This window comes from Canis lupus, chromosome 34 (assembly GCF_048164855.1).
Source record: "Canis lupus baileyi chromosome 34, mCanLup2.hap1, whole genome shotgun sequence".
Lineage (NCBI taxonomy): Eukaryota > Metazoa > Chordata > Mammalia > Carnivora > Canidae > Canis > Canis lupus.
Window position 1 is genome coordinate 7,575,803 of NC_132871.1, and position 24,133 is coordinate 7,599,935.

The 24,133-nt window shown below is 38.1% G+C and overlaps 1 protein-coding gene across 8 annotated transcripts in view; it reads left to right on the plus strand.

The window, feature by feature from the left end:
* Nucleotides 1-24,133, plus strand: part of ZNF385B (zinc finger protein 385B) — a 387,675-nt gene that overhangs the window by 20,932 nt on the left and 342,610 nt on the right. Inside the window, exon 1 of one of the 8 annotated variants that reach the window (XM_072811277.1) lies at nucleotides 16,985-17,124. The exons of the other annotated variants lie outside the window; for them this stretch is intronic. The gene's annotated coding sequence lies outside the window, so the exon portion shown is untranslated. Of the gene's footprint in view, nucleotides 1-16,984; nucleotides 17,125-24,133 lie in introns of those variants that run through there. 8 annotated transcript variants of the gene reach the window in all.

A 24,133-nucleotide genomic window follows, 5' to 3' on the forward strand; every position in this document is an offset into this window, starting at 1 on the left:
CTTAGTTTGTCCATGTCAGCGTTTTGCCATCTATAGTCTGAGGTGCACCACTGTCCCTGGAGATGTTCTTAAGTTTTCTATGAAAGGGGAGAACTGCTGAATGTAGCCCCCGTCTCTAGGAATTCACAAGTCATATAAGCAAACTATTTACTTTTGTTTATCTCAGGTCTTCCCCAAAGTATTTGACAAGAAAACATTCTTTTCTGTGGAATCCTCAAGAACAGTTTGTACGTAATTTGAGAAATGCTAGCCTACCTGATAAACGTGGTCTTTTTTTTTTTTAAACGTGGTCTTTATCAGAGCACTGGCAGAGATAAGAGGTAGGTCCTAGAGGTGCTAAAAAGCTAAACTCAAAAGGAGTTGGTGAATGATTGGTCCTGGGATGTCAAGAAGCAAGAGAAATCGATAAGAGGATATAGAAACTTCAAAATCGAAGGAACAAATTCCTTATATCACAAAGTATTAGGCACCAAGGATTTTTAAAAGTACAAACCACAAAATGATAATACTGAATTTGTTTCTCTTGGATTATCGTAATGGCTTTCTGAGTGGTCTCCTAGCTTTCATTCGTGTTCTCTTCTGATCTCGATGCCATAATAGCATCAAAGAAATATTTCTAAACAAAGATGCAATCGTGGCATTGCTCCAATCAAAGAACTTCTGTGATTTGATTTTGCACGTACATGACCCAAACTTCTTTGCATCATGTTCAGAGGACCTTGTCAAAATCTTCCCGAATGTGGATTTAACCAGGTATGGCAAGAAATGAGCAACTCTTTCTTCCTCAGCAAGATCGTGCCTTGCACTGCCAGTGCTTGTGTGCTTATTTTAGGGACCCTGGGGGACGAGGCCAGCTGTGCTGGGGACCTTGCATCTGGTCCTGTCCCATGTGACTACCCTGATTCTGTAATGTTTTAAAAAAAATATCTGTAGTTTTAATCTAATCTTGGAAAGGAAGTATTGTGTGGTCTGTCTCTGTCTGTGGATATTTTCCATTTGTCCCTCTGGATCCACTCTAGCCCTTGTCCACTCATGTCTCTGCTTTAAGGGGCTGACCCATATGGACCAAATCTCTGGAATCCCTTGTCCACTGTCTTATCGTTGGGTTTGATTAATGGAAAACGCTGGCCAGAGATGGGAGAGAGGTTGGAGAGTGAGATCAGAGTGTTTATTTCCTGGACCCTACGCTGCAAGGTTACCACAGGTTGACTGTGTCCTGTGCTGGTCACGGCCTCTCTCAACGTGGCCTCCCTCATGGTCTTTTCTGCTCTCCAGATGTAGGTAACTGACTTCCCCCCCGGGGGGTGTAACACCATCCTCTCTCAGACCCCTGGTTCCTGTGTATCCTTGTGATTCCTCCGCTTCTGACTCTATACTTGTGAACAGTCCTTTAAAAATAAACTCTTTTCAGATTTTCCCAATTTGAATATTGTATTTCTTTCCCAGTGGGACACTAATGGCGATCTGAAATCCTTAGATTTTTTTTTAACATCTGTGAAAAATTTCAATGATAAAGAATTGAATTAGACAGAGACACTTATCACAAAATGTCCATTTTTGTGTTTTACTTTCTATTATTTAAAATGGTACCATAAAATCATAGACTCGAACATCACATTTAAAAGTCACTTTAGGTAACGATAGTATCCATTTCTGGTCAAGAAAGGCCATTTCGTTTGCAATTCATTGGAAAATTTTCTACTTCATTGACTAATGAAAATTCATGGGAGAGAGCACTGAGTTGGTTTGGGTGGTGGGAAAGACCCCATCTGTGCACAGTTCTCTCTGGTAAGGTCCATGGGGACAGGTGTGTTGGGTAGTTAATGGGAGCAACAGACCCAGGGTTCATTGGATGGCTCAGTGGCTACAGCTTTTGCAGCTGGTCTTTAATAAGTCCCAAAAGAATTGTCAAGTATGAGTAAGAGGCTGTTGACCACAACTAAGCAGTTTTCTTCTAGAGTTAGGCATTAATCTTCTTCAGGAGAAGAATTCTCCAGAAAGAACTCTGGGAGAAATGTCAATCCTAGATGGTTTTCCTCCTCCAAATGGTTTATAGTAGCCTGTGTTCTTTGAATTAGGATAGATTATTATAGCATTGAAACTGAAAGGATCTTTGCTAGGAGCGCAAACCCCCCCCCCTTTTTTTTTTGTTTATAGTGATAACTCATCTTTAACTCAGCCTATTATTCATATTATTTTTTCTTTTAAGCAAAAGAATATTTTAAATGTAGTTTTATATAAATTAATTTCCCCTTCCATGATTCTGGCCATGGAAACAAATGTCAAATTACTGATTCTTTCCTTAGGAAGAGTGTATAGTGCTCAAATATGACAGACTAGAGACACCATGGAGCTTCCAGTATTCTTTGCTATTTTTTTGCTCACAGATCCAGATATATATTTATATATATCTATATATAGCTTTGCATCCCATAGAAGCATGTGCTTTCCTTTTCCTGAGGAAATCTTCTTTTGGAAATGGCAATGCAGTAAGCATTTCCTTTGGAAATGTAGAGGGGGTGGAAGCCTATGTCTTACCCCAGTGATACTGGGGTAATAGGTAGCCAAGGCTAATAATCACACTTTCCGTGTGATCAGAAGTGTGGCATGCCATGTGCGTGAAGATTTTGGTATGAGGGGTAAAAAGACAAATCTTGTGCAAGCAAGGCTTGTTGTGCCAGTTTTCTTATTTCGTACGTTACTGAAGTGCCCGTGTTGTTGTGATCAGAAGTTCACGCGTGGGGCATGAGATTAGGAAAGATCCAAGCAATCTTTTGAAAATGTTGTCCTCGAGCTGTGGTTTGTTTCTGTTGTTGTTTTTTCATTTCCTATACTTGGTCACAGAGAGATGTGTGTATCATGTTGTTTGAAAAGAGGATTTAGGAACAGGCACAGCTTTGGAAACTCGATCTAGGTAACTCACTAAATTCCCACCTTTTTCACCTCTGAATTCACAGAGGGAAACTTTTTTTTTTTTTTCCTACCCTGGGACTTGAACAGAAAATATTGGAGATTTAGATTTTTAAGGAATTGCCAAATAGACCGTGGATATATTTAACACATAAAATTTTCATTTCCTTTAGCTGTGATTCCGAAAATGTTAAATTTGATAAAATTCTAATAATTCAAGAACTCTGAGATTGCACTTTAGTTTTTAGGTTATTAAATTATAGTAATGATAGGAAGTTAGTACCTTTCTTTCGAAACTGTAGCCTAGTATTTATGTCTGACCAGTATAGCTGTCTCAACATGTTAGATCTCAAGCTCTGTTTTATGACTCTAAGGATTCTTAAGAGAAAGAAAATAGTCTTGATATTTATTATAGTCTAAGATGGTTTTTTTCTAATGTGAAAGTTCCTCATCATGAGGAATGCAAATATAAAATGCATAAACTTGAATATCCTCAAAATACCTTTTAGATGAAGCAGTGTATTTGGAGGAGGGAAAACCACGGTGAGTCAGCTGTCTCTTCAGGTTCTGCTCTCAGAACAGTTACTGACTTGTTTAGTGACCTTGGCCATCTTGGTCTAACTCCATTTTCATTTTCCCCCTTGACAAATGGAATTTCTTTCTACTAACCTGCTTTCCCTGAACACACTTTGGAAGAAATATGCTATGAAATACCAATTAACAATGTTTCCTATCTCAGGAGTGAACTTCAGTCTGAAATGAGAACACAATTCACTTGTATTTTTTTTGACCTTGCAATCGTTAACCAAAAAAAAAAAAAAAAAAAATTAAGTATATTTTAATGAAGTACTCTGGGATAAATGACTGAAAGTTCATTACCATATAAGAGTTATATTCGATATAGATTTTTTTATATATGAAAATATGACTTCACAAGTTGGCAGCTTGAAAATTCTTGCTTTATGAGTTAACAAATGATTCTGGGTTTTATCACACTCACTGTCAATCTCAGTTTTTGGGTGCCTAGGAATTCAAAATTATATGCTCAGCTGACCCTTTAATTAGCTCTCATTCTGTCTTACATGATTTATGGCCTGGCGGCTCACATGTAAAAATGATGTATGATTTAATGAAGTGGAAAAGCAGAATAGGTTCCCACCTCCGATTGTTTGATACTTTCCCCCGGCTGCTAAGTGGAGCGCTGGGGGCAAACAAAGCAGCAGTTACATCCCTTCACTCATTTCTCCTTAAGGGGGAGAGGGGGGCCCAGTTTGCTACGATTTGTGATTATTTGCAAATATACTTCTATTTCATTAGAAAACCTGGGAACATTGATTCAGGTTATCTCGAAATTGTTTTCCCAAAGAAATATGAGAGAAAATATCGACTCAAAGTCTCTTGTTTTGCATTTTATTTTATTGCTCTAAATGCAAAAATCGCAGGGGAAGCAGTGCAGGATTTAATCCATAGGGTTGCGCAGTGTTTTAGCACCTCGGTCCATTAAGTCCCTAAGTGTTTGCAGAGTACATCAGGCCCTGATCAAAGCCCTGGGTTACAGCAGCGGCCAAGAGAGACAAGGCCCTCTCGAGGGAGAACAGGTAACAAACTGATAAATAAATGCATAAATAAAATGTCTGATTTGTGCCTTGGGATAAGTGCATGAAGGATAGCCCTAACCAAGATGCTCTGAGAGAGCGAGTGGAAATGAAGGGCTGTTCTGAAGGGCTGCAGGTGTCAGGGAAGGACACCCTGGCCAGGCTGGGACGCCTAGCCATGACCCACAAGACATGAAGGTTAGTGCACAAGGATCTGGAGACAGAACTTCCCAAGCAGAGGACACGGATTGCAGAAGTCCAAGGTGAGAGGAGCTTGATGGTTTTGAGGAATAGCAAAAGGAGAGTAGGAATGAGGAGGGACACATAAGGGCCAGAGAGGCAGCGATGGACAACTGAGGTGGACAGACCACACAGGGCTTTGAGGGCCGCAGTAAAGAAGGGACAGTGTGCCAGCAATTGCCTTGTTCCCAAGACCATTGCTGAGGCTCTCGGAGCTCCCTCCTGCACCAGCACCTGACAGGCTCTGCGGTGCACCTGTTTACCCACACGCCGTTAGGCTCAGGCCCCACCCGGATAATGTGGACTCTACAGTGCTGGGGTCAAAACTCGTGTGAACGTGTCCTTTACCTCAAGGGACAATTGAGGTACCCCCAAAAATTTCTTTTTATTTTTTATTTTGAAAAATTGCAAATACACTGAAAAGTTGCAAAAACTCTTCATGTGGAGTCACCAATTGGTGATCATTTGCCACCTTTGCTTTATGTCTTTTCTCTCTATACAAGCATTTGATTTGTTTTGTTTCGTTTTGCTAAAGCATTTCAAAGTTAGGTGCAGACGTCATGACATTTCATCCTTAAATTCTTCACCATCTCTCTGATCATGTCCAGAAAAATCAGCAGTGTAGTACTTTTATCTACTCTATAGCCTATGTTGAAATTTACCAAACTGTCCCAGTCATTTACTTTATAGGTGATTTTTGATGGTCATATTTCTTTTTCTCCTCTAATTCAGAACAGTCACCACAGACTTCTTTAGTTTTGTTTTGTTTTAATGGTACTGATAATTTTGAAGAGCACAAGCTGGTTATTCTGGAGGATCTCCTATGATTTGGATTTGACCGATGTTCCCTCATGATTATATTTAGGTTAAATCTATTTGGCAAAAATCCTCCCTTGGTGGTGTTGTGTCCTTCACAGTGCATAATATCAGGTGTTATATCAGATGTTACTTTGTCCTAGTGTTGATGACATTAAACTTCATCATTTGATAAGGTGTATCTGCTAGATTTCTGCATTGTAAAGGTATCTTTCCCCCTTGACAATCAATAAATAATCTATGGGGAGATACTTTGAGACCATGAATATCTTGTTTCCTAATAGCCTTTCACCTAATGGTATTAGTATCCATAGAAGCACCTTCCCCGAATCAGTTATTGCTATGGTGGTTGTGAAACTGATGATTTTTCTATCTCTCTTGGTTTTTCCATATTCGTTAGTTGGTTTACTTTTCTAAAGAAAAATTTTCCTTCCCTTCCCCCCTTTAAAAAATCAGTATGAACTCAAGGATTTAAAAAAAAATTCATGATGTTTTAATCCAACTCCTATCATTATAATTTTGATGCTGTAATTGTCTCAAATTGGACTACTGAGAACCCTTTCAGGCTGACCTTTTCAATCAGTTTTTGAATTCTCTTTTTCTCTGACATAGAAAGAAGGTCCAGGCTTACTTTCTTATTTTCCCTTCTTCAGACATAGAATCAATGATTTCTCCAAAATTTCATGGTTTGTTTTAGTGGGGCATGATACTCAGAAACCAACATCTTGGAACTCAATGTGTTTATTGCTACCAATATATTGATTTCAGAATGAAGGTATCACTGATTCTAGAATCATTCAGTGGACAGAGCTAGTAAACACACACACACACGCACACACAGACGCACAACCACAGCCCACAAGCTCTTACTGATACCTGTAATTCTAATCCAATACCATGGTGTTCTTTTTTCTCCTTCCCCCGCTTTTTTTTTTAATTTTTATTTATTTATGATAGTCACACAGAGAGAGAGAGAGGGGCAGAGACACAGGCAGAGGGAGAAGCAGGCTCCATGCACCGGGAGCCCGACATGGGATTCGATCCAGGGTCTCCAGGATCGCGCCCTGGGCCAAAGGCAGGCGCCAAACCACTGCGCCACCCAGGGATCCCTCCTTCCCCCGCTTTTGTATTTGAATCTCCCTTCTCCCACAGAAGAAAGCCTAGGTCCCAATGACATCAATAAATTGATATTTACTTATTTATAGCTAACAACCCAACCCCTTCCCAAAATTTTAGAACTGTTACACCAATACCAGCATCAGACAAATGAAGTTCAGGATATTTCTGCCCTTCTTTATGTCCTTAGAATGTATCTCCTTGAGGATATAAAAGTCATATGCTATGTTCAAAAATTACCTGTGTGTGTGTGTGTGTGTGTTGTTGTTGTTGTTGTTGTTGTTTTTTTTTTTTGTATTTTCTTCTGTAAAGGGATATCTATTTGATATACAATTAGGTTTGTTTCTGTTTCAAATCAATTTTCGTTTCCCCTATCCTTTCTTACTTAGATCTTTGGCTTATTAATATATAAAACATTAACGTGGTTTAAAAGCCAAAGCTATATAAAAGGGGTATTTATTACGTCTGAGTTTTAAAAACACCATTACCGTTTTTAACTTTAAGCTCTAGTAGGACAGCAGTGTGTGTACTGGCCATTAGTAAATAGGGCAGCTTTATCAAAATGGCATAATGGGTATCAATACACTTGTAAAACTTTAAAGCATCATACAAATAGTAATATTTCTTCTTGTTTTGATTCTGGCATTAATACTTCCCCCTCTTAATTTTTAATCTTTTAACTTTATATCTGAGAACTTTATCTTGTTCTTTAAAACCAGATACTCGTGTGTGTGTGTGTGTGTGTGTGTGTATGTATCCATTGTGTGTGTGTGTATCCATTGTGTATTTTCATTGTTTTCTTTTAGGTGTGCATCTCCTGTAGAGCAATTTTTCTTATGGGTACTATATCTTATTGTGAGGTCTAGAAATAGTTTCAGAGAAAAATAAAAAGGTCATTTTATTTACATGATTTTCCTTTGTATTCTCCTGAAATAGTCAAAATAAAGGCACATTTGGGGAAACAAAAGACTGAAAAAATGCAGTCGAATATTTAATTGTGTCTATACAAATAAAAATTGCACAAAGCATCTGATTCTTTGAAAAATACACATAGACACTCTTCAGTGTGTCCAGGGTGATATACCTAGAGAAATGTAAAATAATTGGTTGTACAGACTTTAGAGAAGCTATAAAATAATTTTGAAAGACTTTTTATGTAATATTGTCATTTTGGACCCAAACCAGAGAATATTCAAATGAATAAAATATTTCTTATTGGAGATAATGTCAACATACTTCTGCTGTTTGCATGGTGCATTTATTCATACAATAAAAATTAATTGCAGTTATATCTTGAATATTTTCTCTAAGAATATCTTACTTTAATTCTTGGACACTTTGATTATCAGTATGGAATGTGATAATTGTTATAAAATGTATACTTAACATTCTAGGCTGATAATTTAAATTGTTAGCCTAAAGAACACACATACCCTAGCATCTTGCAGGATGACTTGGATTTGGATTAGTAATGTTGCAGAAGTGGGGTGGGTTGCTCGGTGTCTGGTTTTGTTTTCTGATTTGGTCGGCTAACGTAGGGTGAGCAATAAAGACAAGATGTCCTGGAATAGTGCTTTCCTTTACTAAAAACGAATCAAAAAAATAAAAATAAAAACGAATAAAAAAAACCTTTAAAATCCACAAAACTTCCTCTTATCCAAATTCCTCCTTTGGAAGATTTATGTGTATTAACATTTTAAAAATGCAAATAACAGCCCAGGAAAGATTAAACTCCTTTCAGCTATTTATTCTGTGGTCTGATCCAGTTTATATATGTATGTAGGTATTTTAGAGAGCGAGAACTCAAACAGGGAGAGAGGCAGAGGGAGAAAGAGAGAGAATCCCAAGCAGACTCCCCACTGAGTGTGGAACCCCAATGTAGGGCTTCATATCAGGACCCTGAGATTATGACCTGAGCTGAAATCAGGAGTCAGTCAATAACCAGCTGAGCCACCCAGGCACTCCCGAGTCATCTTAATTTACTTGCATTCCTTCTAAATCCTAGAAGAGCTGTAGTGGCAGTGCGTTTTTAAAAGAAGAGGTGAATGTTTTGTAGCAGTAGGAAACTTCAAGGAACGGCCTGGGATGGATGCCCAGTGAAGTGAGGAAGCAAGGAAGTAGGCAGCTGGGGAGGCCTTGGTAGGAAGAGAGATTCCTTTGTAAACATAGCCTAAGGCCAAACTTTCCTCATTTTTTCTGTTTTGCATAGGGCTTTGATTATCCAAAATCATCCAAGATCCCAAATGGAACTCATCTTCTAGATACTAAAACAGTTTAATCTGACTGTTCAGCTAGTCCAAGACTTGTCTATGGAAAGAGGCTCTGCCATAGAACCTCAGACCCACCAGTGACGTCATACTAACTGAGTCTTGCCTAAGTTAAAATGAAACTCTACACCCCACCGTAATTTGTGCCTACCTTGTGATCGAGTTATTTTTCTAAGTCACAAAAATAAATAATCTGTAAGACACCAAATCCATGAATCAGAGAACTGAAGACACTCAGATTTTCTCTGTCAGTCTCTTTTAGTGGAGGTGGCAAGAAACAGATGTGGTTGCATCAGGACCAGCAGAGCTGAGACCACAGCCCTGGTCTTCAAACTCCTGGCCCAGGGCTTGGGCCCAAGGCATTTGTGTCTATTACTTGCTGTAACCCAGGGGACTTGTCTTTTTTCTCTTGGAAGGAGCATTTGAACAGACTTCTGGGCCATGAAAACATTGGCACCTGTCTGAAAGGAAGTCCACTTCTAGAAAATTAGAGATTATGCTTTTAGTTCATACATACAAGTATTTGTAGGTCACGTATAGGTTTTTTTTTTTTTAAAGGTTTTATTTATTCATGAGAGACAAACAGAGAGTGGCAGAGACACAGGCAGAAGGAGAAGCAGGCTCCATGCAGGGAGCCCCATGGAGGACTCTATCCCTGGACCTGGGATGAAAGCAGACAGGGGTTGAGCATCTCCATGGATAAGTTTTTTTAAAATATATATATATATATATATATATATATATATATAATTTAAATTCTTAGCCTATTTTTACCTATTTTTTTTTCAAGTGACCTAATCTGATAAAGTTGGAGTCCTTGGGAGATATTAATGTAATTTTATTGGATCTTTACATTGTGGTAAATGCAATGTAGCACGTGGTCTAGTAGTCTAAGATGCATTGTGAGGTCCCTCAGCCTGCTTACCTTTTACCAGCTGAAATGAATGGGGAAAGATCCTGCTTCTTTATTTGAAAAACAAGGATATCAGTGCTTACCTCATAAGTTCACGTGAGGATTAAATTAGCAAATGGATAAAATCTTTAGCATAGTGGCTGGCACTTTGTAAATGCATAAGAACTGTTATCCTTCATCATCCTTATTATTACAATAGTGCCTAGGAAAGGAAATCTGTATAGATCAGGGATTCAGGTGCAATTTCTCTTGTTTTCCATTTTATGAGTATTATAGTACATTTTCAAAAATGTTAACTGCTTGAAAATCAAAATCAGTTTAGTTAATTTTTTAATTAATAGGCTTTATTTTTTTTAGAGCAGTTTTAGGTTTACAGAAAAATCAGAGGAGAAAGTATATAGGTCCCTATACTCCCTACCTCAGTTTCCCCTACTGTTAACATCTTGTATTGGTGTGCTACATTGGTTACCACTGATGAACCAATATTGATGCATTACTATTAACTAAATTCCATGGTTTGCATTAGGGTTTGCCCTTTGTGTTGTACTGTTCTTTGAGTTTTGCCAAATGCTTATTGTTATGTACCATTACAGTATCCTATGGAATGGCTTTACTGTCCTAAAAATTTCCTGTGTTCCACTTACTTATCTCTCTTTCCCTTCCCTCCCCAACCACTGAAAACTACTGATCTTTTTTTATTACTTCCATAGTTTTGCCTTTTCCACAATGTCATGTAGTTGGAATCATATAGTACATGGCCTTTTCAGCTTAGCTTCTTTCTTTCTTTTTTTTTTTTTTTAAAGTTTTTTATTATTTATTTAAATACACAGAAAGAAGAGAGAGAGAGACACACAGGCAGAGGGAGAAGCAGGCTCCATATAGGGAGCCTGACGTGGGACTTGATGCCAGGTCTCCAGAATCACGCCCTGGGCTGAAGGCAGTGCTAAACCGCTGAGCCACCCGGGCTGCCCTTAGCTTCTTTCCTTAGCAGTATGTGTTTAAGGATACCCCTCCCCCCCCAACATTGTCTTTTTATGGCTTGATAGCTCATTTTTATTGCTGAATAATATTCATCTGTCTGGATGTAACACCATTTCTTTAACTGTTCATCTATTTGAAGGATATCTTGGTTGCTTCTAAGTTGGGCAATTAAAAATAAAGCTGTTACAATCGTTTGTGTGCAGGTCTGGACAAAAGTTCTCAACTCATTTGGGTAAATACCTAGGAGCATGATTGCTGGATCATATGGTAAGACTGTGTTCAGCTCTGTAAGAAATTGTGTGTCTTCCAAAGTAGCGGTACCATTTTACATGCCTACTGGTAATAAATAAGTGTTCCTGTTGCTTCACATCCTCTGTAGCATTTGGTGTTGTCAGTATTTCAGCGATTATAATAGAATTGCAACCGTTCTCAAAGGTATGTACTAGTATCTCTTTGTGGTTTTAATTTGCATTTTCTTAATGACATATGATGTTGAGCATCCTTTCATATGCTTATTTGCCATCTGCCTATCTTCTTTGATGAGGTGTCTGTTGAGATCTTTTGCCCTTTTAAAAATTGGGTTGTTTCTTTTCTTACTGTTAGGTTCTGAGATTTCCTTGTATTTTGGGAACACATGTTCTTTATCAGATACATGTTTTGCAAATATTTTTTCTCCAAGCTTGTGGCTCGTCTTTTCATTCTCTTAATAGTGTCTTCACAGATTAGGAGTTTTTAATTTCAGTAAAGTTCCACCTATCACATTTTCTTTTATAGATTATGCTTTTGGTATTACATCTAAAAACTCATCGCCCAATCCAACGTCACCAAAGACTTTCTCCTATGTTATCTTCTAGAAGTTTCAGTTCTGTGTTTTACATTTAGGTTTATGATCTTGAGTTAATTTTTGTTAAAGGTGTAAGGTAAGTGTCTAGATTAATTTTTTACATGTGAACATCCAGTAACCCATTCGATTTTTCTCTAGTAAGTGAATTGACATTATTTTTGGAGATACTTATAATAAGGTTTTTCTTTTATAAGAAGATATTTTAATCACCGAAAGCCTCGGAGAATAATTAATCCTCTTTCAATGAACAAAGTGTCTTCAACTATGTGGAGAAATATTATCAGGAACACAGAATTGTTTATCAGTGAAGCATTTTGACATTTGGTCTTTCATTATATTTTAGGATGATTAGGGAGGACTGTGGAATGGTGTGTATGATTTATAGCTGGTTGTGTTTCTTAACTAAAACCTAGTTACTCAATAAAATGTTTTGTATAGCTATTGTTCAAACACTCCCAACTCTTATAACTTGTTTTTGATCTCTTTCATTCTTTGAGCTACTGTTTGGGGACTGTTGAAATGCTTGACACTCTTTCTTTCTCTCTCCCTCTCCCTCACTGTACTTGGCTAGCAAGCCTTAACATCTGCTGACATTATTGATCCTAGGAATAAAAACGTGAGATGATCTCTGGGAAAATTTCCAGGCTTAGAGCCCAGGCAATCCATTAAACCCATATATTTCAGATCATTGAAGTCTTGTGAAGTATTTTCAGAAATACAGTTGCCAGTGATTTGGTTACATAGGCCTGTTTGAAAGAAACCTTTTAAAGTTCTTCTTGAAATGATTTGTATTTTTCCAACTCTCAAACTTCATAAAAACCAAGAGGCATTTCTTATAGAAATGTTTCCTGTTAGATTTTCTTGGTACATTCTTTTTAGCGGTACTGTAGCCACTCATGGTATGATGGTTTGCTTAATGTCGAAGCAAATTACCTGAAAGACGAAATTGAATAAAGGATATATTCTTTTAAAAATTGTACTTAATCAAACAGCAAAGCAGAAATGGATCTCTGTTGTACTTTAAAGAGTTGCCCAAATAAAAGGTCATTTTCCCTACCTAAATGATATATGATATGGTGGGTTCACAGTGAAAGAAATATATAGTTTAATAAATAATGTTTAAAATTTTGGTCTAGAGGTTCTTTGGAGAATGTGTTTTTACCTTTTATGTTCTTTTGTGGCTTCATACATTTCTCTATCTTATATTTGCTCCTGTCAGAAAGTATCAGTATTACAAACAATGAGTGAATAAGGCGAACCCAGCAGTTCCACAAGGATGTATACCTATGTCCCCAAAGCACAGCGTTCATAGAAGCATCATTTGTAATAGCCCCAACTGGAAAATATTCAAATATCAATTTGCGCTAAACTGTATTCTCAATGAAGGCAGCATTTAATAGTTAACCAGGGGGCCAGGAAATGTGGGAAGTTTTCGTTAAAGGATATGTATTTAGGGTTATTTTTTTTAAAGAACATGCAATATTATTTAAATAGTACTATAAATTATCTTTTGCATGTCAAAATCCTGTTTTTCAAATAAATTATTTATATTTACAAGGATATAAATGTAAAACACCAATTTCCCATTGAGTCATCATTTCCTTAAAATGATATATATGCAGTTAGGAAATCAGCTATTAAAATTTTTTTTTTTTTTTTTTTTTATGATAGGCACACAGTGAGAGAGAGAGAGAGGCAGAGACACAGGCAGAGGGAGAAGCAGGCTCCATGCACCGGGAGCCTGACGTGGGACTCGATCCTGGGTCTCCAGGATCGCGCCCTGGGCCAAAGGCAGGCGCCAAACCGCTGCGCCACCCAGGGATCCCAGCTATTAAAATTTTGAAATTGGGGGATCCCTGGGTGGCTCAGTGGTTTAGTGCCTGCCTTCGGCCCAGGGTGTGATCCTGGAGTCCCAGGATCGAGTCCCACGTCGGGCTCCCTGCATGGAGCCTGCTTCTCCCTCTGCCTGTGTCTCTGCTTCTCTCTATATATATCTCTCATGAATAAATAAATAAAATCTTAAAAAAAAATTTTTGAAATTGTGGAAGAGAGATACTTTCTTTAAAGTCTTTAATGACTTACCATTTCCTACAGGATAGAATTTTAATTTTGGGGGGAAGCACATAAGGACCACTGTGGTCTGGATTCTTCCTGAGTCTCTACTCACTCCTTCCTCCTAATAACTCCCATCTTGCTCTCCTCAAGATACCTAGCTGTTTGCAGTTCTCTGAGCACTCTTTTTTTTCCCCAAACTTACAAGTCTTTTCTCTGGCTTTTTCTTTGTGCCTTTCTTCTCCCCAGTGGTGCCATCATATTTATGCATTTTTGATTACTTTATCCGTAGTACTTAACACAGTGTGCGGCGCATGGGGGGCTATAGCAAACGGAGGGCAGGTTGAAGAGTTTATCATTCTTTTAGAGTGTATTAAATCATCTTATATCCTTAGATAATTATATCTCTCTCTTTAACATCATTAAAAGTAGGAGGAGTTTCTAATTTGTCTTCTGTCCACTGTAGTCCTTAGAACACGGTAGGAACTTAATAAATGTTGATTGGATGAAGGGTTTGTTTTGAATTAATACATAAATGAAAAGTCAACTAAATTTGTCTCTATGCCTTGTGAAATTTTAGCTTCAAACTTACCTTATTGTATTATTTATTGATGCAGGAGCATTTGCTCTTTATTTTTAGCATATATTTTGTGGTAGGTGCTAGGCACTGAGAGGAATCTAGGTAAGACTTTTATCCTGGACAATATATAAGTCAGATGAAAAAAAAAACCCAACCAATTCATTTTAGGTATGGATCCATTGTGTGCATTGTGGAGAAATATTTTGCTACTGACCTCCTACTCTAAGGGACTGTGCTAAATACTCTAAAGGCACCACTGAGGAATATTTTTGCTTTTCAGCAGAGCTATCAATAGAGCTCTTTGCTTCATGGAGATGGATGGGGCTGGGGAAAGTGGTGTCTGAGTATTTTAACAGGAGTGAAATCAGTCATCAAGTTAGACTTGAAATGTCTTTTCGTTCTTGTGAACGAGCCTGCCTTTCACCTCCATCTCTGAAGAAAACCCACGAGTGCACCAAAGCCCCTGCTACTTTTGTTGTTGTTTTATTGGTGGCTTTATACAGTTGTGTTAAGACCTGAGCACTACCAGTCTTTGTGGAAATAACTCTTTCCCTTCCTGATGCCCTAACAAAATGTCTCCCTTATTCATTTTAAACAACATAGAACTCCTTTCCTGTTTGACAGTTTCAAACCCCAAACTCCGATGAGTGGGAGGGTGGTAGGTACATTCCGGATAACTGTTTTCCATACTTCAATTACTTCTTTGTCTTTCTCTTCTAATTTTAGACTCTCATTTTCGGGTCATGAGAAAATGGCTCACAGAGACAATGTAAAATTTAAAAAGAAGGATTTCCCCAAATTAGTAGCAGCCTGCAGAGCTGAGGAAGGAGATGGCATCAGGATATGTACTGACAGTGAATTCTAGGGTCCTGGGAGGAAGAGGATGGCAGTGAAAGAGAAGGTCGGGGGTGACAGATGGTGAAAGCCATGATTTGGGGTGGGGGGAGGAGATATTGGCACATCCGTACTTTACCCCCTCATGCCCTTGAAAATACCAGTGAATCCCAAGGTTTCATGGGGAAGCAGGACTTGACAATAATGTAGTGAGATGGCAAAAAGCAGAAAGGTCCATTCCAGAAAAGTTTGGTGAATCCTCTAATGGGGACCTTGGCTTTAAAACATTATTACAGCTTAACTGATAAAGTATAGGTGCAGCTAACTAATCTGAGTTTTAAGATAAACTCCCAAGTAATTTAGAGAATGGGAAATTAGATGCTTTTTAAGCTTGGCTTTATTCTTTTAGAACGGTGGGGGTAGTTTATTTTGTTACTCTATTCTGCAGGAAGAAAAGAACTAAAGAACTGTGTTTATGCAATAACATGTTTGAGGCTATCACAACAGTGCTTTAGCTGTAGCTCAAAATCTTTGAATTCTTACCTTTAAGATGAAATTTAGACTGAGTGAATTTCAATTTTATTTTAATTTCTGTCCCTTAAAATGTTTTTAAAAATGGAAATGAATAGATAGCCATCAGAGACTAGACTGGCTTTGCTTTTGTAAATGAGGGATTAGGATTTGTCTGTTCTATAAAGGACACCCCGCATTTAGATTAGACATAATCTGATTGTATTGCAATACAAAGGCCATTCAAGTCAGCTCAGTGTCCAGGGTCTGTAAACACCATATGACCACTGATTGGTCCAGAGAAGAGTATTAACAGAAAGATAATGATGAGTTTTAATCCACATCCTTATAGCACAACAGCTGTGGCTTTAAATGAGTTTTCTTTTGGACTTTAGATGTGATGCTTTATTTCTTACAAATGGTAAATTGAATAACTTTTTTTTTTTTTACTCCTGCAAAGAGTATATACCTATTTAGCATGATTTTTACTTGATTAGGTAGTTTTCTTATCTCAGTTTTATTTAGAATACAAAATAGGTGTTTGACATTTATTTAAAATTAGACTGACCATGTAATTTATTGTACAAAGCAAGATTCTCTTGAAAGTATTAATAATATGCCCGGGACAAAAGGCATAAACCAGGAATCTTCAGGATAAACCAGCCTGAATGGTCATCCTTTTTAAAAGCCATATTTTAACTTTTTACCCTCCAATAAAATTATAAAATCACAATTAAAATGTTAGAAAATCAAATGTCCTTTCCAAGTGTGATTTAAAACGTATGGTGCTTTAGGAGTGAAAAGAACAGTGAAAAAGCAAAACATGGGTCTCTGGTCACAATGAGTTTTTTAAATGACAAGTGTGTTTAAATATGATTTCCAAATTTTATTTTCTTTGCATCTTGTGATTCTCAAATGTATTGAGTTTGTATAGCAAACATATTAAGCATTTATTCTCTATATGTTTGTGTTCTACTAATATCATTATTCATATTGCACCTGCTATATAGAAAATGTTATGCTAGTTTGTGTGGAATATTGCAAGGAATAGGAAGGACAGAAGAATCACAACCTGATAAATGTCAAAAATTTAGTTTTATTGTCAGTATTTGCTGGTTGACTCTCAAACATCCCTTCTCTCTTCCAAATACAGTGTCCCAAGCGTCCTAACTATGAAACCTGGGTAACACAGACCTCTCCTTCAGTTCCAAAAGGGCCCTGATTGGTGTAAGCAACCCGTGTTTCCTATCCCCTTAGCCACAATGATTTTTTTTTTTTTTTTTAGTGATGGTCATGTGGAACAGATGTGTACAGCTAAACTGGACTGGCATTTTAATTGAGTTACTGGGAAAATAGACTATGACTTTCCTACTGAAAGTAATTGAAGCTGTAGTTTTAGGAGGTACTACAGATCATCTGAAGATCAAAACAAGTCTTAGGATGAATACGACACCTAAGGTCAGAAGGTTGGTATGAAGATAGTGTTGGTGGCATTGTTCAGCTGCTGAACCAAGCCAAATCCTGTCACTGTAGTTTTTGGTTACATGAACCAATAACTTTTCTCAGTTAAAAAAATAATAAGATGGAACTGGAGGGTATTATGCTGAGTGAAGTAAGTCAATCGGAGAAGGACAAACATTATATGTTCTCATTCATTTGGGGAATATAAATAATAGTGAAAGAGAATATAAGGGAAGGGAGAAGAAATGTGTGGGAAATATCAGAAAGGGAGACAGAACATAAAGACTCCTAACTCTGGAAGGTGAAGAGGGCGGGCGTGGGGGTGAATGGGTGACCGGCACTGAGGGGGGCACTTGACGGGATGAGCACTGGGTGTTATTCTGTATGTTGGTAAATTGAACACCAATAAAAAATAAATTTATTTAAAAAAAGGAAAAAAATAAGTTATTGCAGTAAGTTCCATTAATAACTTTTATTGCTCAAGGCTTTGAGTTGCAGTGTCAGATACTTATAATCAAAGGCTTCCTAATACATGATTTAAAAATAATTGCAAGTCATTTTGATTTGCAAATATTTGAGAACCATGATTTGAGAAGAATGGCATGCTCTTTCTAAAATTGGTACAGGAAAGTCTTCAAGTCTGGATGTTGGATTAGGAAGGTAGAGATAGGATGAACAGTAAAAATGCAAGGAAAACTATCCAGGTCAGAATACTTCTGTACAAAGAAAAACAATGGGAACAAAGAGAAAGGAGTGCTAAGGAAAATGTTTCAGACTCACTTGATAGTGAACCAAATCTTGATGGAAAGTGAAGAAGTTGTTAAAAATGAACATAGCTTTGTGGCCTTGCTTGTCTGGCAAGGGAGAGCTGGATATACAAGAAACTTGACAGGGGCGCCTGGGTGGCTCAGTCATCAGTTAAGCATTTGACATTGGCTTAGGTCATGATCTCAGAGTCCTGGGATTGAGCCCTGAGTGGGGCTCTGCACTCAGTGAGAGTCTGCTTGAGGATTCTCTCTCTCTCTCTCTCTCTCTCTATCCCTCCTCCTGTTCATCCACTCTCTCAAATAAATAAATCTTTAAAAAAAAATTAAAGTAAACTTGCCTAGTCATAGCACGCATCTTCATCTTTTTATCCATAGTTAAAATTCACTTGTTTGTGAGACTCACACTACATCTATGTAACTGAACACAGCACTTGTACTCAGTATTTCATGGTAACTGAAGAATTTGGTGTCTGTGGACAAGATCCAAGCAGAAGAGTAGATCTCACTATCGTTACCTCAACTGCTTTATCTCTCTGATAGAATCAAGGTTAGTAAATTGGCATATTCCTTTGGCAAAGACTTCATGACCAGTGTAAAGTTATCTTTTGATTCATTATGAATTCTGAGCTCTTCAATACTAGATATTTGTATTGTTTTTTAAAATTTCCTTCTCAAATGGAGAGAACCCATGTGTAGAGGAGATTTTCCTCACATAGGCCGAAATCTGCTTCCCCGCCCTCACAACCTCCAAGTTATATAATCACTAACAGAATGATATCTTCATAGTTTTTAGGATGGAAAAATATTCCAGTGACTTAACTTTTTAGGCTTGATGATCTAGGATCTTTCAGTCCTGGGGGAGATGTCTGGGTTTACTCTGTTCTATATTGATAAGCAAATGGTGTTCACTTGCTAGCCTCGGGTACAGATGAAAGTTTAAAAATCCAGGAAGTTAGATTCAATATGTGGAGATGACATTCAGAACTCAAAATATCCTTTATGGCTTAGGAAGGGCACCTTCCATGAGTGCAGGATTCAACCAAACCTTGACAACTAAGGTATATGTTGTTGCTGCTGCTGCTGCTAATTAGGATTATGCTGAGTCAGACCGAATATTAAATTTTCCATTATTATTGCCTTTTGCTGTTTTTAAACTTTAAAGTACTAAAAGAAATTGGCTTTGCATGTTAGTCTATTGCATTTAGTTCAAAGCTAGTTTTGAATAAAGTGATGTACTAAGCTCCATTAGCTTAATAAGTATAAACTGTGGAATGACCTCACACTTGGAAAGTGTATGCTTCATAGGAGTGACAGGCAATCCTCTTTGAAGAAGAGGCATAAGGAACCTAGAGTAGAAAGACAAAATCCTATTAACTCACTTGTTCCCACTGTCCTTCATAAATCACTGTTGAGTAGACTTTTACTTAACTCATCCTCTCAGTATAATTTGTAGTTTGGAAATCCATTGCGTAGTAGATTTTCTTTCATGAAAAATCAAATTTAATGACTTAATGAGAATTCTGTAGGCTTCTTTGGAGGTGACCACAATGAGTGTGTTGGTGTTATTTATTTATTTTTTTAAATAGGAAACCTTGTGTTATTCAGCAGAATATGGTGAATTTCAAGTATGTTTTATCACTAATGCATTATCTCAGTTTTGTCTCTTAGGATGTGATAGAGGCACTTTTTTTTCCTTGCAGTCTGTTTTGTCACCCCAGTCAGATTAATGAATTATGAATTACACCATTTCATTAGATATAGAATTAAGAGAGGATGTTTTCCTTGGGGACTTCTGCTTGGACTATGTCATTAATCATATTCTGCAAGAACTATAGTCAAGGCAGATTGGGAATGGTAGTTTATCTGGTACAGACCAAGACGGGGGAATAGGTTGTCATTTAGTCTATCTTGGGGAAAGCGTGTCTGAAGAACATGGCTAGATAAGGAATGACATCTTAAAATTGCCTCTTATTTTGATCTCTGTCAGAGGTCTGAAGAACTGCATGTGAAACTGTGAAGTCTTCTCAGAAAAAAAGTAGAAGTCATTTAACAAGAGTTTGCTTTTAGTTCCACGCATAGTTTTTAAACTGAGAGGTATAACACGTAAACGTGACTGAACTTGGTGTTGGAGGCTTTACTTATTTTCTCCGCAGCTGCTGTCCCGTTGCCAACCTCCTTTGACCTTCCTATACTTCCTTTGTGGGAGGAAACCCAAACGTCTCACGGGATATTTTAAATGATCAATCAACATGAGCATTTCTGATATTAAATGATTTTAAAGAATTTAAATCACGAGGCTCTTCTTAATTGCCCCCAAATGCCTCCATTTGTGATTACCACTTAAAAAGTGATGGAACTCAGTGGAAAGAGAAGTGTGGAGTACCAGAGGGAAGGAGAAAAAGCTGTGCTCTGATGGTAGGGAGTTTGCATCTTCTTACCAGTCACAGAGTCATGCAACGGGAAAGATTAACAGCCTTTCTTTCAATAAGTACTTTGAATATAAACGGGAAAACAAAAAGGGGAAAGGAGAAAAAATGAGTGGGAAATACCAGAAAGGAAGACAGAACATGAAAGACTCCTAACTCTGGGAAACAAACTAGGGGTGGTGGAAGGGGAGATGGGCGGGGGGTGGGGTGACTGGGTGACGGGCACTGAGGGGGGCACTTGACGGGATGAGCACTGGGTGTTATGCTATATGTTGGCAAATTGAACACCAATAAAAAATAAATTTATAAAAAAAAAGAAAGCTTTTGCAAAAAGCTCCACTTGAAATCTTTTATTAGTTTTGATAGGTCAGACTACAGAGCACAAATGGAAATCTGGCAGTTGTTTCTTGGTTGAAATAGAGAAAAGAGGCCCAGAGTATAGTAAGATGAGATTTATCGATAGCTAATAATATTATTAGGATTTTAATATCTCAGATGGACCCCCCCCCCACCTCCATTCACGAATCTCTTTTTTTAGGCTTAGAATATTTACAGGAAAAAGGACACATTGCCCCCGGGTCAAAGATAAAATAAAAATAGAACTGTAGACTTTTAAGAAAGTAATTGAAGAAGAATATTGCATATCAAAGTTATACTTTGCAGTCAAAAACATATTCATAGATAAATTTATAGCCCTAAGATATCTTGTTGCTTAACAATAAAATTTGAAAATACATGAGTGAAACACTCAACTCTAGATATTTGGGAGGAAAAAGAATCCTGAAACAGAATAACAACAATAAACTGAACTTAAGCAGTAAGAATGATTTTTTTTTAAGATTTTATTTATTTCTTCATGAGAAACACAAAGAGAGGCAGAGACACAGGCAGAGGGAGAAGCTGGCTCTCTGCGGGGAGCCCGACGCGAGACTTGATCCCAGGACCTGGGATCATGCCCTGACCCGAAGGCAGATGCTCAATGACTGAGCCACCCGGGCGCCCCAAGAATAAATTAATAATAGGAACAAAACACAGGATTTAATGTTAGAAAATGGACAAACAATAGAGTTGATGAATGATGTATCTAAGGCTAGTTTAAAATGAAATAATGAAATAAACATTTGGTAAATGGAACTTAAAAAGTGAGACAAAAGCACAAAGAAACACATTTAAGAATGAGAAAGGGACTCTGGCCACAGTCAGAAGAAATGAAAAATTATGCCAATACCCTGTGTAACTCTCAATGCAGATATACTTGAAAATCCTGATGAAATCTGCGTGTTAATTCTCATTAGCAAAAACAAAGCCACAAAGTAAACTGGAAGAGATTTTTTTCAGTAACAGAAAAGTATCAAGCTTTTATTTACCAAACAAAAAAATAAATAAAGCTTTTTATACCTCAGGAAAACACAGTGGGGCATCTTGATTGCCATAGGCATACCTACACACACACGGAGATACCCTCACACACATCCACATATATGTACATATGTGCACACTCCCAGTGCATTTGGAAAGTCTGGAAACATAAACTCATGTCAACAGTATGCTACTTACATTATCAAAAAATATTCCCAGTACATTTTTCTTTAATCTCTAGATACTTTTTTGGGTTAAGTACCTGGAGCAGTCTAATTATTAATCTGAAAAAAAGTACTATCTGTATACTACAGAGTGTCCAGAAAGTCTGTTAAACTCAAGCAAAATGGTGTATTAATAGAACATCAACGATTGTGGCTGCTGTTAACTCTTCCTCCCAGGAAGAAGAGGCCAAGTTGATTTTTTAAGAATCTGAGCATTCCACATTTCACTCCTCTTCCAGGGGAAAACCAAAGAACTTTGGGGTTTTATTCTCTGGGGGAACAGTAACTTGGGTTGCCCAAAAGGAACAACCTTGTGGTTTCAAGACTTGAAAGAGGCAGAGAAAGGTCCCACGTAGAGCTGTAGGTTATGAAACACAGAGTAGCAGGGCAGGCCCCAGCCCCACTCCCAAGGGAGGTGGGGGAGGTGATATGGGCCTTGGGTGGTGGATGGATGAAGTGGCTGCGGAGGAGGTGGAGCCACAAGCAAGCGAGACCGCTGTGTTCTAGGCACATAAATATTTCAGGGTCTGTCACTGATGAGAAGGGAGAAATGGGGCCCCCCCTTTCACCTGTCCTTGGGTTTTAGGCCCCAGCTTCTCGGTGGTGACCACAAGGGACTGAAAGCCACAGCCCATCCTCAAGTTTGCTGAACTTCTTGGTGCTCTTCTTGTAAGACCAAGGTGGGAAGCAGTGTGAGTGGTAAATACTGTTGGTTGGCAGCTTTTATTTGATTTTTTTTTAAAAATAAAGATGACGTTAGATGGAAGAGCAAATTTTTATTTGTGCGTGTGTTTACAAGTGTGCATATATCTATACACACATATCCCTGAGATGCTGGCGGAAAAAAGCCCCGAAATATTAGCTGAGTTCTAAAAAGAAAGCCTGCCTTTGTTACTTTCCATCTGATGAAGAGGCTTCGGGACCGGAACTTTGGGGAAGCGCAGGTCCCCTGGACGAGTTTGATGTCCTTCCAGGTTCATCTTGGGGTTTTAAAACCTGATGAGCGCTAAAGGCAGCTCTGAAGATGAGAGCATTTTTCTCTTTTCCATTGGCCTGCACGTGGTCCTTCCCCGCCCGGTGAGCCCTGGAGAGCAGAGCAGAGTGAACCGACTTGAGGTGTGTTGCGGGCATCAAAATACAGCTATGATCTAGCACACGGCAGCAGTGCTTCGTGGTACTTAGTTTTAAAAATTGAAAGAGGGATCCCTGGGTGGCGCAGCGGTTTAGCGCCTGCCTTTGGCCCAGGGCGTGATCCTGGAGACCCGGGATCGAATCCCACGTCGGGCTCCCGGTGCATGGAGCCTGCTTCTCCCTCTGCCTGTGTCTCTGCCTCTCTCTCTCTCTCTCTCTCTCTCTCTCTCTGACTATCATAAGTAAATAAAAATTAAAAAAAATAATAAAAATTGAAAGATCTCTGGCAGGGGTGCATTTTATGTTTTATGTATGACACTAACACACCAGCAAAGGATTTAATCGTGACCATTCAGAAATTATTTGTTAAGCCCTAATTTAAAATAAAATGGTGTTTAATCAAGGGACATTAATCAATTGTAATACTGATTTAAAGAGTCTTTTATTGAAGGGAATATTTACTTGTTCATTATATCGGGTTATTTTAAACTGAAAGGAAAAATAGCATTCTGTTACCTTATAAAGTGGCAATGTTTGAATCAACTGAAATCTGCATGCCCTGCTGCTAAATCACTTTAGGATATTTTTCACACCTAATTCCTATTGAGTTGGAAGTACCTGCCCTATGTAGGAGTGGCAAATTTTGGTGAACCTGTCTTTGCTTTCATAATTTTTAAGAAAACAGCCCCATATACAGTATGCAGGAAAATGAAAAGTCTCTAGTTCTTTCTGTTACATGCACACACACAGACACACACATTCACAATCACACTCATTCATCCTGTCCTACACAACCCTCTCCCTCATTCCCATAAACATCTGTTTGCTCAAGCACAAATACACACGCTTTGCTACAGTAGTCATACTTAGACACACACTCTTCTTTGCTCAGGTCAACACACACACACACACACACACACACACACACACACACACACACACTTGCCCAGGCCGATGTACCCATATGGGCATACACATGCATATGAACCCATTCAAGTCAACACCCTCACACATGGGCCTATTCAAATTCACACACACATACACAGTAATACCTACACTTACAGGGTTAAGCTTTTGTTCTCTTTTTCTCCTCACTGTTTCCCAGCT